The following is a 17,959-nucleotide window of genomic DNA, read 5'->3' on the forward strand; positions in this document are numbered from 1 at the left end:
TTTATCCATTTCGATGCAGATTGATCCATCACATGTATGATATTTACAATTCCCCTCCATGTCTCCAATAAAGCAACATGGATGAACTAAATCCACTTTGCTGTGGAGGTCCGGGCATGCACTCCAGGAGATTTATTTTGTAGAACGACTGTGACAAGGTCACTTCTGGTGACTTAAAAAAAAAATACATGAACATGTAATATGTTGACACCATCTGAAATATAGAACTGATGCGTGCCCCAGCAATGTAGGGAGATGATTAGGAGAAAGCGGTGGCTGTGCACTCGTGGCTCTCCTTCATGCCACTGCTCGCTACAAATATACAGTACCAGTCAAACGTTTGGACACACCTACTCATTCAAGGGTTTTTCTTTATTTTTCTATTTTCTACATTGACGAATAATAGCGAAGACTTCAACACTATGAAATAACACACATGGAATCATGTAGTCACCAAAAAAAGTGTTAAACAAATCAAAATATATTTTTGATTCTTCAAAGTAGCCACCCTTTTCCTTGATGACAGCTTTGCACACTCTTGGCATTCTCTAAACCAGTGTTATGAGGTAGTCACCTGGAATGCATTTTAATTAACAGGTGTGCCTTGGTAAAAGTTAATTTGTGGAATTTATTTCCTCAATGCACTTCAAATAAAGTGGTGATCCTAACTGACCTAAGACTCTGCATTTTTACTAGGATTAAATGTCAGGAATTGTGAAAACTGAGTTTAAATGTGTTTGGCTAAGGTGTGTGTAAACTTCCGACTTCAACTGTGTGTGTGTATTATAAACATTATTTAACTCTGTTTCTAGTCCAATTCTCTAACCACTAGGCTACCTGCCGCCCCGAAATATATGTATGTGTGTATATATTTTACTATATGTGGCGGCAACGATTTAGCAGCGGCGGCCTGCTTCTGCTAAATTCATTTAGGGGAAACATTGGAGTGCTCATGATCATCTTTATTTTAGTTTGCTCATAAGTACTGATCAGAGCATTTTGCTAGCATGTTATGTAGCTTAACAAGTAGATGTTGCTCTTCACTCGCGTGGTAGCCTGTCCAACTTCCGACTAACAGCCTGTGACTTGTCTGATTAATCAATCAATGTGATTTTGTTTCAGTGAATCTGTCTGTATATTTGGATAATGGAACTCTGGTTGGCCAAATAAGTGGATGTGGTAGCTCATTAAGTTTAATCACTGATCAGAAACATTTAGCATGCAATAATGTAGACTAAATCAAGTGTATTATTTTGCTCTTGACTCGCTTAGGCCTATAGGCTATAGTAAGTAGCCGTATATAATCTTTCCACCATCAAGCTGTGGGGAGTGCGTCCTGTTCTGTGTGTCTGGAATATTTGCATACTTCATAGTTTTTAAAGTATCCCTCGAGACAAAACGGGTCCCCGTGCTGCTGCCACTAGGGCTATGACGGTCATGGAATTTTGGATGACTGTAATTGGCCATCCAAATGACTGCAGTCCCCAAAATAAACATTAGAATAGCAAAAACAATTGTGTGTGTGTGTGTGTGTGTATAATTTACACATTTTCTCTTCACTGCATGTGCTGGAATTGAAATAAAATTAATAGAATGGGCATCCCCGTTCAAGTCAATGAACGCATAATGAGGGGACTTGCGGCCTTTGCAAGTTTACACATGGGAGTTATCCAGGAAGTAAAATATGTGCACTGATACAGTATTTGCAGATATGGTGGGCATGCCTGGGCCAGCCTTCTTTCACTGTGCAACTTGTTAATGTGCATCTTGCTAGCTGTCACTCAAATGACGAGGGGCTGAAGCTCATTGGCTGGAACTCTTAATTACTAGGGGGCTAGCCCATGTGGGCCAAGCTTGCAGTACTCAAAATGGCACCACACAGCTTCCAGAGAGCAGTCGCTTTCAAACTAGGTATTTCGTGGCTAATTGAGGTCAGACAGTAATTCTGCTCATAGATTAATAATGTATGAACTACACATTGACACATCCACCCCAAAGCAAAATGTTTAAAAAAAATACTTATGTAGTCGCCAAAGTTCCAGAACATCTCTTTAACGTTACTCATTCATTCATGTCATTACACAGCATACTATTCATTCATGCCTTTTAAATACAATCAAAACATTTATTTTGAAAATGAATTAGGAGAACAAAGGGTGCCTTGAGTAATTAAATAATAAATTACTAGATTTTCTGCCAAACCACCATTTTGAATAATTAAACAAAAGCTCTTGTTTTTAAATGCATGTTTTATTCTGAAATAACTGCAAGCATATGCCTGATTTAGGAAAACCTTTGGATCAATTAAGGGTCGACTTTTGATCGTTTAGAAGGTCCAGCAAGGCACATTTGCAGGGCAGTCATAGGATGTATTTTATTAGGATGTATTGGCGTTAGCAGATGCCATTGAAATGATGGTCTTCTCTTTGATTCCGAGATGTGCGATCTGTCGTGGTCTCGTGGATCATCATTCTCCCGTGTGCACTCCAAACAATTCATATCACAATTTCAATCAGAAATATTTTTTTCATCATGGTCACATTTCTCTGGCCCAGACAAATTTTGAATCTTGGCACTGTTAGTTGCTGTGAGAAAGCAGTAGTAAAAGGTGTGAAAGACATGCAGGCCTTTTTCTTTTCTTTTCTTAACAATTTTTACACAGCGCAGCAAGCCCAAAACCTGCCCTGCCCGAATCAATTCTCAGAATTTGAGTCGCAGACCGCCGGGTTCCGGCTGAGAATGAGAACTCGACTCCTTTTCAGTAATTACATCCAATATGACTGAAATTAATTTTGTTATCTCTTGTGGTGTCTTGTTGGTACTTAAAGGGATTTGCAGATTTCCTTGCCTCTTCCCCCACATGCATAACACTGTACGATTTGATTCACACCCCGCTCACTTTTATATGATGGCCTATGCTTTAACCATGTAGGCCTAAGGTGAACAGAGCACTGTGTCTTGCAGTCAGAAGAAAGCTTCTGACATTTAGGGTGACGTTCCACCTGATGCTGTTATTCTTATCCCATTTTCAGTATGTGTTAGGCCTAACTGATGACTGGTGTTTTGCATTGTCTCTCTGAACCATTTAAATGATTTTGAAAGACAGTTTGGGGATGAGGTGAACTTTACAGCCTCCACAAAGTTGTGCAGCTTGCCCAAACATGCCCATTAATCCCAATGAAAAACATGCTGAAGCCTATTATATCCCAATGCACTGCAGTGCTGAAAATTGATTTTCTAAGACTTCAATCGGTTACATGTGGGCTCCAGTATTGATTTTAATCTCTACTTCAACCAAGGTGTACAAGGTGTACTATGAACCTTCTCCAACCCGCATTAGCTCACATTTTAACCCTGGAGAGCCTTTTTCCCCCATTGCGTTGTCTTTACCTCTCAATGACTCTCTGTGATTGGTAGAGACCGTTAAGTAAGTTAGCCGTGATTTGTCAGAGTACCTACAGTTGAAGTCAGCAGTTTACATACACCTTAGCCAAATACATTTAAACTCATTTTTTTCACAATTCCTGACATTTATTCCTAGTAAAAATTCTCTGTCTTTGGTCAGTTAGGATCACCACTTTTATTTTAAGAATGTGAAATGTCAGAATAATAGTAGAGTGATTTATTTCATCACATTCCCAGTGGGTCAGACATTTGCATATACTCCATTTGTATTTGGTAGCATTGCCTTTACATTTTTAAAACTTGGGTCAAACGTTTTGGGTAGCCTTCCACAAGCTTCCTGCAATAAGTTGGGTGAATTTTGGCCCATTCCTCCTGACAGAGCTGGTGTAACTGAGTCAGATTTGTAGGCCTCCTTGCTCGCACACACGTTGTCAGTTCTGCCCACAAATTTTCTATGGGATTGAGGTCAGGGCTTTGTGATGGCCACTCCAATACCTTGTCTTTGTTGTCCTTAAGCCATTTTGCAACAATCTTGGATGTATGCTTGGTGTCATTGTCCATTTGGAAGACGCATTTGCGACCAAGCTTTAACTTTAACTGATGTCTTGTGATGTTGCTTCAATATATCATCATAATTTCCCTCATGATGCCATCTATTTTGTGAAGTGTCCCAGTCCCTCCTGCAGCAAAGCACCCCCACAACATGATGCTGCCACCCCCTTGCTTCACGGTTGAGATGGTGTTCTTTGACTTGCAAGCCTCCCCCTTTTCCTCCAAACATAACGATGGTCATTATGGCCAAACGGTTCTAGTTTTGTTCCATCAGACCAGAGGACATTTCTCCAAAAAGTACAATCTTTGTCCCCATGTGCAGTTGCAAACCGTAGTTGGGCTTTTTTATGGCTGTTTTGGAGCAGTGGCTTCTTCCCTGCTGAGCGGCCTTTCAGGTTGTGTCAATATAGGACTCGTTTTACTGTGGAAAAATATACTTTTGTTCCTGTTTCCTCCAGCATCTACACAAGGTCCTTTGCCGTTCTTCTGGGATTGAGTTGCACTTTTCGCACCAAAGTACGTTCATCTCTAGGAGACAGAACGTGTCTCCTTCCTGAGCGGTATGATGGCTGCGTGGTCCTATGGTGTTTATACTTGCGTACTATTGTTTGTAAAGATGGTGGTACCTTCAGGCGTTTGGAAATTGCTCCCAAGGATGTCTCAGATTTGTGGAGGTCTACTAAAAAAAATTCTGAGGTATTGGCTGATTTTCTTTTGATTTTGATTTTCCCAAAATGTCAAGCAAAGAGGCACTGAGTTTGAAGGTAGGTCTTGAAATTCATCCACAGGTACACCTCCAATTGACTCAAATGATGTCAATTAGCCTATCAGAAGCTTCTAAAGCCATGACATCATTTTCTAGAATTTTCCAAGCTGTTTAAAGGCACAGTCAACTTAGTGTATTTAAACTTCTGAACCACTGGATTTGTGATACGGTGAATTATAAGTGAAATAATCTGTAAACAATTGTTGTAAAAATGACTTGTCATGTACAAAGTAGATGTCCTATAACCAACTTGTTAACAAGAAATTTGTGGAGTTGTTGAAAAACAAGTTTTAATGACTCCAACCTAAGTGTATGTAAACTTCTGACTTCAACTATATGTCAGAGCATAACAACATACTGTTACTGTTGAAACCATTTTCAAAATTCGTTCATACTCCCTTATTTTACTGGCGACCTCTCGGAAGAGTTACCAGATCACGAAGTTAGCTCCCATTCCATCCAGGAATCCCGCACTCCATAAATCCCAATCTGGTGAAATTTGTATCGAAACCGCAATTCACATATCCCAATCAATTTGGAGTAACTGTCATCCCTATTTAACATATATTTTTCCTTCTATATGCAGACTGAACAAAGTGCATTTGTATATTTACCCAAAGACCAGGACCCCAGGGAACTGGTAACTTTCTCTTCAAATACATGATTCCCATTGTGATTAAAAAACATGTTAAATCAAGAATAACCGCATTCGAATAACCAATCAACTTAGAATTACAACTCTTGATAACTCCATAAGGAAATGATAGTATCTCATAAAGCAATGGTAAAATCGAACAAACGGGTGTTTCTCATTCATTTTATAATTAAATCCCACCTGTTTCTATCATTTCTAGTGAGATTGGTCAGGCTTTACCAGAAAGTCAGGATATAGGGCATTTGACACCATTAAATATTTCCTATCCCTTTACTTTTCCTGTCCTTCAGAAACCATTAAAAAAACCTTCCAAACATTTCTATCCTTCTGCATACCCAATTTAAAACTGAATTGAAAAGACCCCATCCAAAATAAATCCACCGTATCAACACCACTAACGCATATTTGTAACCGGTAAAGTGTGTTTTTGTGTGTGCGTTTTTGACCTACGGTTTCACACATGAACAGGCCTCACTAATCTGGAACTCCATTTATAGCCCACTCCATAATTGATGTATCTTTTATTTAGTATGTACTATACTTCACAACCACCGCACCACAATGTTCATGAATTTACAAAAAAAAACAAGTTAATTTTAGGTTTAGTAACCCCTTTGCTAATTCCTCGTTACCCCTCCACCCTTTCGTACATTCTCAAAATCTATATCAGAATTTAAACTACACAAAATGTCTCATTATATCCCCCCAAAAAGAGTGTTTGGCCAGATTATTTAAATTTAGTTACCTCTAGAATACATTCCCCTGGCATTTGGCCTAGATTCTTCAACCCAAAATATGTTTTCCTGTGCCAATTTTAGCCAATTTCTCATCCTAAGGAATCTGTGATATTTGATCACTGGCCTCTATTGAACAGTTGGGTAAGACGTGATCTCATACGTGTTCCTTCAACTAGAAACTGTAATCTCTATGAGCCGCTATCGATCGAACTGAAGCTATACACCGATATGTGACTTTTCCTCTCCTGCTACTCTCAAAAGGATTTGTTGTTGGTCTTTTGAAAAAGATGCAAAAGCTTGTTTAGCGGAATTTCCTTAGAGTACAGCAGGTTCCAGTATCACCATACACTCATTCTTCCACTGTCCGATGCTCCCTGTTTTAGATGTGAGATTATCTCCTTACGCTTTGATGTTTTGTTGCTACGTTTCTTTGTCTTACCCTGGCCATTGAAACCACTGTTAGTGACTTTCACTGTGGCTGTATTAACCCCTCGCACGTCTTGCGAAGTGAGCGGATTTATATTCCACTCAAACATCTTGCTCTATTTTATCCTCACCCCCCCCCCCCCCCCCACAATTGTCGTTTTGATCGCAGGTTTCAAACCTGCCATCAAAGCCGAAGTACAAAATCTATCAATGTACTCACGCACCCAGTCTTTTTGTCGCTAAGTACCTCTATTAATTCCCCATATTCGAGCCGAATTGGTAGAATGCTTGTGCGCTTATTTCAGCTACTCCATTGCTTTATTAAAACCCTCTAGCTCTGCTTGGAGAATCGGGGCCGTCTGACACCAAATGAATCGTTATTATTTCCAAACTGTGTCTAGGGTGTTTTAGATTTCTTCACTCCCGTCTATAATACACACCTTCTATTAACTATTTTCCAAGGTAGCGCTACCCACTTCCACGGAAAATAATTAATTGGTCACAACACCTTGTATTAGATAGACCTTGTATTAGATACAATAGCGTCTGCAAATGTATTACTGGAGAATACGGATTACTTAAGGTCTTATTCCAGTATTGTGCCTCAAATATCACTGTTGTTGATAACCCACATTACCAAAATTATTCACACTGTTTCCACATAATCTGTCATGGTTCTCTACCCAACAGGGCATCTAACCAACCTCTCTTTATTGCTACTGCTAATACTCGTGACTCAGTGTTTGAATATCTTATTTTTCCTTTGTTTTTGTTTTACTCACTAGTTTCTGGAACTCTCGTCTTACAAAAACTCACTGCAGCTGGGACTTTTGTCCTTTCTACAGATCTGAGGGGAAGGTCCCTAGTGGGGGTATATCCTAATACGGAACCTGCCCTACACTGTATTGTCACTCCTGGATCTCGCAGTGGAAAACCTCCACTCGAGGCCTATCCTTATGAAACCTACGCTGCTCCTGATTTTTACCTGGATCTCGCAGTGGAAAACCTCCACTCGGGACCTGTCCTTATAGAACCTACCCTGCACCAGATATTTATGACTAGTCATTACACAATGGGCCTAGCGAATAAACTCAGGCTCTCTAGGTCCGTATCCTATAATTGTTCAGCCTACGATTCTCATCTCCCCAAGATGTCAAAATCCGTGGAAACAGGTGTAGGAACTGTGCCTTCCTTGTTTGTTGCCAGCTCCACTGATCTGGACTCTCTGGTTTGACTACAAATCGTGGTGAACCCTGCTTGCAGCGCCAAGTGTTTTGGTTCTAATTCTCAGAGTAAAAAAAGTCGACGGATGTTATGAAAGCTTAAACAATTTGATTCTTCCAAGAGGATCAATACAGCTGCATCAGACAAAACATGTTTCCACCACGACAAGTGTATATATATATATACTCTTATTAGGTACTCCTCCTTCTCTCCAATCCTTACATCTATTATGGTTCGACAGGAAGACGAAGTAATAGGGTAATAAACCGTCATTTCTCCCTTAAGGGGATCTGACCTGACCTCAACCCCCTCATTTGCCTAATCCAAAGATGTCCACCCATATCTCTACAGCAATCCTGTGACTTCCTCCCGTCCACCCAGCACATTCCAAAGCCATCTGGCTCCTACAGATAACCATTCACTTCTGACGTAAAAACCAGTCTCTAGTAAAGCAATATACCAAGTTAAACCCAGAACCCAACACTTCCAGACAAAGTTCCATCCAAGCAAAAAATGTGTTATCAAGGCTAAATGTATTATCAAGGCCTTCGCCTTTCGTGTCGGATTCTGACAAATAGAGCACAGTGAGTCACTTTGAGAAGGCACAGTGGCTGTCTAAAATTATATATTTTTCTCAATAGAATCCTCATGATCATTCTAGAGTAGAAGAGGAAGCTAGCTAGTGTGTGGCAGCAGTCAGTCAGTCAGACTGTGTAGGAGTGAAGTGAGTAAAGGACAGAGAATGAAACGGACTCCCTTATGAGGCTTGCTTCGCACACACTGTCCCTTGAGCCCCAGCTTCGTCTGGCTTGTTACCGTATCCGAAGAGTCGGGAGATTGACAGCCCAGAGGTACTAACACGGCTGTGTTTTTCCATCCACCTTCTTTTGTTTCAGGTTATCAGTAGCCCAGAGGTTCACATGCCAAGAGAGAGAGGACGAAGAGGAAACGAAGAGGGGACACACTCAGGGCGATGAGTCTGGAGCACGCAGCATATACTCTTAAAGGTGAGGGACTATTCATATGCGATTCTCTCTATAATCCTGCTTTCGTTCTCTCCCCGTTTCTCACTATCTCTCCCCCTCTTGCTTGCTCTCTCTACCTCCTCACAGACACACACACAAAGTATGCTTTCCATTCATTACTCTCTGTCCTTGGTTTTTCTCTCTTTCTGTATGAAATATGCACAAAATCACTCCAATTATACTGCTAAAATACACATTAATTTCCCTTCTGCACATTGTGGTGTTACTGTTTTGTGAATTGCTTTTAAGTTAAGTTTAGCGTGGCCTCCTGCTGTTTGGATGTTCTCCTATGGTTTCCACAGGGAAGAATGCTTTTCACTCATAGGTTTGAAATAGAACCGGTTTAAACAGGTTTATTTATTCATACAAGAGGATTATGTAATGGTTTTCTGTTTACTTAATGTAAATGAGACCGAAGAGCCACTTCTTTTGTAAATGTTTGGTCTTTCGTTGTTGCGTTAGTACAGTAGCTCCAGCCTCATTATAATGGTGGAGAATGAAAGTCAGCCGCCCAGGTTACACCAAGTCAAGAGCCCTCAGTGGCACGTAATGACTTGGGTTATTATTCTCTCTCCCATATGTGACGTCCTAGGAAGAAAAAAAACGTATTATATATATTTTTTTCCATGGGCTCAGTTATATGAACCCTAGCCATCTCGTCCTCCGTTAAATTATTCAAGCTTCGCCCAAACAACACTGAACACGGCCATGTAGAGCACACCATCGCCCAGTCCAGGTGCTTGTTAATAATAGAGCACTACCCTCACCTCAGTGGAAACATTTGTTCATTTGGATTTTTGCAAACGACCCTCACTAGGCTCGATTTATATGTAGCTGCTTTTTCATTAGACCAATTCAGGTGACTAGTGCTGAGCAATTAGTGTTTTTTAAATATTTTTTTATATGGTTTTCGATGTTGATTTAAAAAAAAAAATGTATATATTTTTTACGTTAAATGCACTATGCATTATGTGGGTTGAATGTTGTAAAACAGAATAAAAAATGACAAGTCCCATTAATGTAGTTGACTGCCCATTACTGCTTTGTCACTTAGCCATAATTTATTAACATTACTTTAATAAGATATTTCAGTTGTGTATATTGTTTTGTTTCATTCCAAGTCATCTCATCTCTATATGGCTGCTGTCTTGACTGTCTGACAAATCACTATTTTAGTTGTTCTTCAAAGTAAATAAGGCATACTGTTATGACTGCTGAATACCGACTATTAATCACTTAGATCACGTATTTTCAGGTGGAGATGCATCTGCTCTCCCTCGAACACGTGCTCTCTTCTCTCCCTCTCCGGACAAGTAGGCGCGCAATGGTTTATGGTGATTATAGTTAATTACCACGTTTTCTGCGCTATACTATCTAGCATATTGGCCTGTTGGAAACTACAACTCCCTACTACATCGCGCAGTTTGAGCTTGATCCAATTCATCTTTAGAGAAACTGCGCATTGAGCTGACGAGAAAAAAAATGAACAAAATGGAATTCAAATAATTGAACCGATGTTGGCAAAACCGAAAGATTGCTGAAATGTCGGTTAATCGCTAAGCACTACTGAGTACACAAGCTGTGTGCCTTCATCTCGCCCCTAAAACCACCCAATTATTGCCTCGGCACCAACAGCTGCTCTAATTGGTCGCTATATTGGGTTGAGGCAAAATGGTGGTACAATCAATTCATTAAGCTTTGTTAGTCGAGCACATATTTCACAAAGTAATTTGTTACAGAAAGTTCAACAAAGCCAAGGCCTTAACCACCCAAGAGCAAGCCTTAGAAAAACTCAACAAGAAGAAAGGAAGAAACCTGGCAAGGAACCAGATATAGGGGAGAGTCCATCTTCCTCGATTCAGCTGTTCAGGTAATGTCAGTTAAGGTCAGCCAATTGTCCTCTTAAAAGCAGTCAATAGAAGGCTGAAAATAGGATGTTGGACAGAGCAGGGTGACCACTGGTAACTGGATGCTAGACATGGAGTTAAGAGCCATCTAACGAGACACATTCGCACAAAATGACAGCAGGGGTTGCACCGATAAGGAGGAGCAACATCCCATCAGTTATAAACAGAGTGCTGCCAGGGCAGAGGCAAAGGAAACACATCACCGTTAGGGTTCTCCTAAACCAACCCCGCTGTTCAGGGTGGCCGTAAAGATGGCTCTTAAAATAATCATTCTATTTCTATGGCTCATAACATCATAAAGCTCTGTGGTAGTGCTCTTCCCATAGCTGTGCCCTTAGGCTGTAAGCCTAATTTAGACTTTAAAAATGGAATCTGATTCCCTAATGTTGACTGGCTTGTTCAATAGTAAATGAGCCCTTTCTAAAACACTGTGGGTGACCTTGGAGAGGACGACACTATGGCTGTGTTTAGACAGTCAACACAATTCTTATATTTTTGTCACTAATTGGTCAATCGCATCAATCTTTTCACATTAGCTCTTTTCCAGAGCTGATCTGATTGGTCAAAAGACCAATTAGTGAAATCAAGATCAAGATCAGAATTGGGCTGCTTGTGTAAAAGCAGCCTGTGTTCCATTTTCTCCTAGTTTGTAATCATCATGATTTTCAATTAAGTAAAATATCACACACTGCTGTGTGCCACTTTTTAGAAGCAGCCCTCTTTACTGTCTCTGGTCCTCAGATAAATATTAACCCCTGCCGGTTAGCCATGGCACTGTGAAGATTTTATTAAAACATGGAATACTTTATGATGAGTAATGGCCTTGCTGTGTCTAAGCCTGTGGGGTAGATAGGATGATGGTGGTCTGAGGTAGTGCCATTGGAGAGTGTGAGACTGTGTTGGAAGTGTGTGTGTGTGTCTGTATGCGCATGAGGCTGTATTCAACAGCACCACCGGCTGATTGTCACGCATGGCTGGCGGCCATCGCACAGGCCTTCATGTGTTATTCTCTGCCACATCCCCCTGCAGGGCTTGCTTATCCACAGCAAAAGGCCCTGAACGGCACAAAAGAAAGAGCACTTTTACACTGAATAAATATTGTATTGGATCAGGTCAAGGCAGATAGACACTGAGAGAACAGAAGAGGCAGTGGAAAATATTTAACTGGAAAGCTGTAGTTGCCAGTAAACCATTTAAAATGTTGTTTTAAGCTGGATTTATTTCGAAAAATAAATAAATATATATAGCCTTCAAGAGATCTTACAGCAATATGAAACACTCGCTGTGTTAAACTAGAGTATTCTCCATTTAAACATACGCTACCTGACACCGGTATTTACATTTTGTGCGGCCTTTTGAGCATTCTAGTATAGTTGAATAGTTGAAACGCACACACTGAGCAAAAAGTTATTTGTTGGCATTTACGTATGTCCCCATTACCAGTAAAACATCATCAAAACGTATTTCTTTCATTTACTTGCTGTGCTGTTTCATTGTTCATTTGTTCAGTCGTTTCATTCTCAACCCGGATTTCATCATACATGTCAAGCAGTGAAGTTTCACCTCGTGTTTTTCACATGCGCCGTGTTTTTCACGTGCGCCGAATACAACCGGTGTAGACCTTAGAGCGAAATGCTTACTTACAAGCTCTTAACCAACAGTGCAGTTTTTAAGTAAAAAAAAGGTATGAAGTAAACAATAGATAAGTAAATAAGTAAATAAAAAAACATTAAAAATAACAGTAGCGAGGCTATATACAGGTGGTACTGGTACAGAGTCAATGTGCGGGTGCACCGGTTAGTCGGGCTATTTGAGGAAATATGTACATGTAGGATAAGTTAAAGTGACTATGTATAGAGGATAAACCGAGAGTAGCAACGGCTTAAAAGAGCGGTTGTTGGGTGGGTGGCAGGAAACAATGCATAGTTTGGGTAGCCATTTGATTAGCTGTCATGGGTCCTCTAACTCGGTGCGCACTGTCACTGTGTCCGTTTCCATCTTCCATCGAGCTGTGTTAAACATTTCACCTGAACTCTGTTTCTAGTCTGCATCTAAGTAGCGGTCCAGGTACCTAGCATGGAGGATGGTGGCAACACAGTAAAGACACTGTTGCCGAGAATTGAATGTTCATTGCTCTACCATAAGCTGCCTCCAATGTCGTTTTAGAGAATTTGTCAGTACGTCCAACCATCCTCACAAACACAGACCACGTATAACCACGCCAGAAAAGGACTTCCACATCCGACTTCTTGACCTGCGGGATAGTCTGATACCAGCCACCCGGACACCGGGTATTTCAGTCTTATTTTAAAGCCCCTTTGTTTGGAAAAACGAATAGTGATTGGCTGAGCCTTTCTCCCAAGTGGGTGGACCTGGCTCCCAAGTGGGTGGGCCTATGCCTTCCCAGGCGAACCCATGGCTACTCCCCTGCCCAGTCATGTGAAATCCGATTTCCTTACATGACCTGTAACTCAGTAAAATCGTTGACATTTTTGCATGTTGCGTTTTATATATTTGTTCAGTATATAACTGCCACCAAATCAACGGTAATTGAAGATCAGAAAAGTGGAGCACTGAATGTTGTGGGAAAGAGTCCTGCTGTCAACCATGTGTGAATTTCCACTTGTGTCACACTGCTCAATATTTGATTGAACATTTTTGTGAGGGGGCCTCAGAACAGTTTTGAGTGTGTGAAAAGTTCTTGGATTTTCAGTGACCCATTTTTGAAACCTGTTATCATTGTGAACAATGTCACTCAAATCCCAGTGGACGTCATTACAGAATGTTTGTAGGGTTGTCTCAGGTGAGTGAATCCCCTGGTGATTCACGATTCTAGAGGAGGGAACCCAGCATAGCAGCACATGCACGGAATCCTTTCTATCACGTGTGAAATGAAATCGCTAACTATTGGCTACTTTTCTCTAGCCCTTTTGATCTAAATTCAGGCTGCTCCTTTGTGTGTTTCAGAATGCCTGTGACTTAGGAACCTGTGGATGAGGACATCGCTGGAATAACTTGGGTATGGTGCTTATTTTTCGTAGAATCATTATATCTAGATTTATTTCAGTACAGTATGTTTAGCACAGTACAGTATAAAATCACAGTGCAGTTATCACAACCATATTATGTACCTTGTTATAGCCTAACTAGCTTAAATAAAATCGGAGCGTAAGAGGCAAACTTTAGGTTACTTTGGTAAATTTGCGAGGAATGCAAGTCGAGATATTGCGAGAGGGAGATTACCAACAATTTTTAAAAACCTTTTATTTAACTAGGCATGTCAGTTAAGAACAAATTCATATTTACAATGATGGCCTACCGGGGAACAGTGGGTTAACTGCCTTGTTCAGGGGCAGAACGATAGATTTCTAACTTGTCAGCTCAGGGATTCGATCTAGCAACCTTGCTGGCCCAATGCTCTAACCACTAGGCTACCTGCCGCCCCGAAATATACAGTGCATTAGAAAAGTTTTCAAACCCCTTGACTTTTTCCACATTTTTTATTACTCTAAAATTTATTTAATCTATCAATCTACAATCTACACCCATAATGACAAAGCCAAAACAGGTTTATAGATTTTTTTGCAAATTTATAATTTAAAAAAACACATTTACATAAGTATTCAGACCCTTTACTCAGTACTTTGTTGAAGCACCTTTGGCAGTGATTACAGCCTTGCGTCTTCTTGGGTATGACGCTACAAGCTTGGCACACCTGTATTTGGGGAGTTTCTCCCATTCCTCTCTGAAGATCTTCTCAAGCTCTGTCAGGTTGGATGAAGAGTGTTGCTGCACAGCTATTTTCAGGCTTCTCCAGAGATGTTCGATTGGGTTCAAGTCCGGGCTCTGGCTGGGCCACTCAAGAACATTCAGAGACTTGTCCCGAAGCCACTTCTGCATTGTCTTGGCTATGTGCTTAGGATCGTTGTCCTGTATGAAGGGGAACCTTTGCTCCAGTCTCAGGTCCTGAGCCCTCTGAAGCAGGTTTTCATCAAGAATCTCTCTGTACTTTGCTTCATTCATCATTCTGACTAGTCTCCCAGTGGCTGCTGCAGAAAAACATCCCCACAGCATGATGCTACCACCACCATGTTTCACCATAGGGATGGTGCCAGGTTTCCTCCAGACGTGACGCTTGGCATTCAGGCCAAAGAGTTCAATCTTGGTTTCATCAGACTAGAGAGTCTTGTTTCTCATGGTCTGAGAGTCTTTAGGTGCCTTTTGAGATACTCCAAGCGAGATGCCATGTGCCTTTTTTACTGAGGTGTGGCTTCCGTATGGCCACTCCACCATAAAGGCCTGATTGGTGAAGTGCTACGGAGATGGTTGTCCTTCTGGAAAGTTTTCCCATCTCCACAGAGGAACTCTGGAGCTCTGTCAGTGACCATCGGGTTCTTGGTCACCTCCCTGACCAAGTCCCTTCTCCCCCGATTGCTCAGCTTGGCCGGGTGGCCAGCTCTAGGAAGAATTGTTCCAAACTTCTTCCATTTAAGAATGATGGAGGCATCTGTGTTCTTGGGGACCTTCAATGCTGCAGAAATGTTTTGGTACCCTTCCCCAGATCTGTGCCTTGGCACAATCCTGTTTCGGAGCTGTGGGACATTATATAGACAGGTGTGTGCCTTTTCAATCATGCCCAAACAATTGAATTTACCAGAGCTGGACTTCAATTGTTTTTTTTAACATCTCAAGGATGATCAATGGAAACAGGATGCACCTGAGCTCAATTTCAAGTCTCATAGCAAAGGGTCTGAATACTTATATAAATAAGGTATTTCTGTTTTTTATTTTTAATATCAATCATATATTTATGAAGCCCTTTTTACATCAGCCGATGTCACAAAGTGCTATACAGAAACCCAGCCTAAAACCCCAAACAGCAAGCAATGCAGATATAGAAGCACAGTGGCTAGGAAAATCTCCCTAGAAAGGCTAAACCTAGAGAGGAACCAGGCTCTGAGGGATGGGCACTCCTTTTCTGGCTGTGCTGGGTGGAAATTATAACAGTACATGGCCAAGATGTTCAAACGTTCATAGATGACCAGCAGGGTCAGATAATAATAATCACAGTGGTTGTAGCGGGTGCAACAGATCAGCACCTCAGGAGTAAATGTAATGCTTTTCATAGCCGAGCATTCAGTATTAGAGACAGCAGGTGCGGTGGAGTAAGCGAGTCGAAAACAGTAGGTCTGGGACAAGGTAGCACGTCCAGTGAACAGGTCAGGGTTCCATAACAGGTCATAGTTCTACAGCTGCACCATCAAGAGCAACTGGTTTGTTCACTGCTGGTATGGCAACTGCTCGGCGTCCAACTGCAAGGCACTACAGAGGGTAGTGCGAACGGCCCAGTACATCACTGGGATCAAGCTTCCTGCCATCCAGGACCTCTATACCAGGCAGCGTCAGAGGAAGGCCCAAAATATTGTCAAAGACTCCAGCCACCCTAGTCATAGACTGTTCTCTCTGCTAAGCACGGCAAGCGGTACTGGAGCGACAAGTCTCGGTCCAAGAGGCTTCTAAACAGCTTCTACCCCCAAGCCATAAGACTCCTGAACATCTAATCAAATGACTACCCAGACTATTTGCATTGCACTTTAATAACTCTACCTACATGTACATATTACCTCAACTAACTGTCTGCACATTGACTCTGTACCGGTACCCCCCTGTATATAGTCTCGCTATTGTTATTTCATTGCAGCTCTTTAATTACTTATTTTTATTTCTTATTCTTATCTGTATTTTTTAAAACTTCATTGTTGTTTAGGGGCTCGTAAGTAAGCATTTCACTATTGTATTCATCGCATGTGGAGAAATACTCAAGATATAAGACTGACCCTAACCCCGCGATACACAAACTATTGCAGCATAAATACTGGAAGCTGAGACCGGAGGGGTCGGGAGACACTGTGGTCCCATCCGATGATACCCCCTGACAGGGCCAACCAGGCAGGATACAAACCCACCCACTTTGCCAAAACACATCCCCCACACCACTAGAGGGATATATTCAAACCACCAACTTACTACCCTAAGACAAGGCTATATCCCACGAAGATCTCCCCCACGGCATGAACCCAATGGGGGCGCCAACACGGACAGCAAGATCACGTCAGTGACTCAACCCACTCAAGTGACGCACCCCTCCTAATGTGCAAACATTTCTATAAACCTGTTTTCACTTTGTCATTTTGGGGTATTGTGTGTAGATTGCTGAGGAATTGTTATTTATTTAATACATTTTGGAATAAGGCTGTGAAGTAACAAAATGTGGAATAAGTCAAGGGGTCTGAATACTTTACGAAGGCACTGCATGTGCACGGTTCTTTCTGCCTGCACCCTCCCCTCTCTCCCTTGCGATTGCTTGCCAGCTCTTTCTCTTTGCTTATGATGCGAGTGTGTGTTAAGTTTTCATTCTGTGCTTGTAGAATATCCTATTCATTGATGAAAGGCCCTGCTGTACTGAAGTTGCAAAACATTGCAAGCCAAGAAATTGTGAGATACAGCGCTTGTTAGCCGATAGATAGGGCTAGTACATGGTTCTAACGCTGTCTGTCTGGTGGCTGACCTGCCTATACTGTACCCCTCCCCTCTCTCCATCCCTAGCTAGCTGGCTATGAATGATGCAGGTGTTTGTTCTTGGAAGTACGGCAACTAATCAGTCTCCTCCGTACCCAAAATACTGAATCTTAGGAGTCAATTCCTTGTGGACTCGAATCTTGACACTCAGAAATGGGAAATGTCGACTCTCCATCGTTGTTAACAGTTGGAAAAATGGCAGAGAAAGGCAAGCGACAGCAGTGAAGTCCTGTATGGCAATTCTTTGAGAAGTTAAATGAGGAAGTGTAAACTTTGCAGTAGTGATGCACTGATATGACATTTTTGGCCGATTTTAGCGGCCTTTTAAGCATTGTAGTACAGTTGAATAGTTAACACACACACATGGATGCAGAGGTCTAAGGCACTGCATTACAGTGCAAGAGGAGTCACTACAGTCCCTGGTTTGAATCCAGGCTGTATCACATCCGGCCGTGATTAGGAGTCCCATAGGGCAGCGCACAATTGGCTCAACGTCGTCCGGGTTTGGCCGGGGTAGGCCGTCATTGTTAATGAGAATTTGTTCTTAACTGACTTGTCCAGTTAAATAAAGGTTACACACACACCACACTGACCAAAAAGTTATTTTGTTGGTGTTTACTTATGTCCCTGTTACCAGTAAAACAATCAAAACCTATTTCTTTCAATTTACTTGCTGTGCCGTT

At 41.5% G+C, this 17,959-nt stretch overlaps 1 protein-coding gene across 2 annotated transcripts in view; it reads left to right on the plus strand.

The window, feature by feature from the left end:
* Positions 1 to 17,959, plus strand: part of LOC109898836 (tight junction-associated protein 1-like) — a 131,009-nt gene that overhangs the window by 62,025 nt on the left and 51,025 nt on the right. The window contains exons 2-4 of one of the 2 annotated variants that reach the window (XM_031835825.1): positions 8,662 to 8,772; positions 10,530 to 10,660; positions 13,665 to 13,716. The gene's annotated coding sequence lies outside the window, so the exon portion shown is untranslated. The remainder of the gene's footprint in view (positions 1 to 8,661; positions 8,773 to 10,529; positions 10,661 to 13,664; positions 13,717 to 17,959) is intronic. The other variant, XM_031835824.1, reaches the window with a different exon arrangement.

The sequence above is a fragment of the Oncorhynchus kisutch genome, linkage group LG11, assembly GCF_002021735.2.
Source record: "Oncorhynchus kisutch isolate 150728-3 linkage group LG11, Okis_V2, whole genome shotgun sequence".
NCBI classification, from domain to species: domain Eukaryota; kingdom Metazoa; phylum Chordata; class Actinopteri; order Salmoniformes; family Salmonidae; genus Oncorhynchus; species Oncorhynchus kisutch.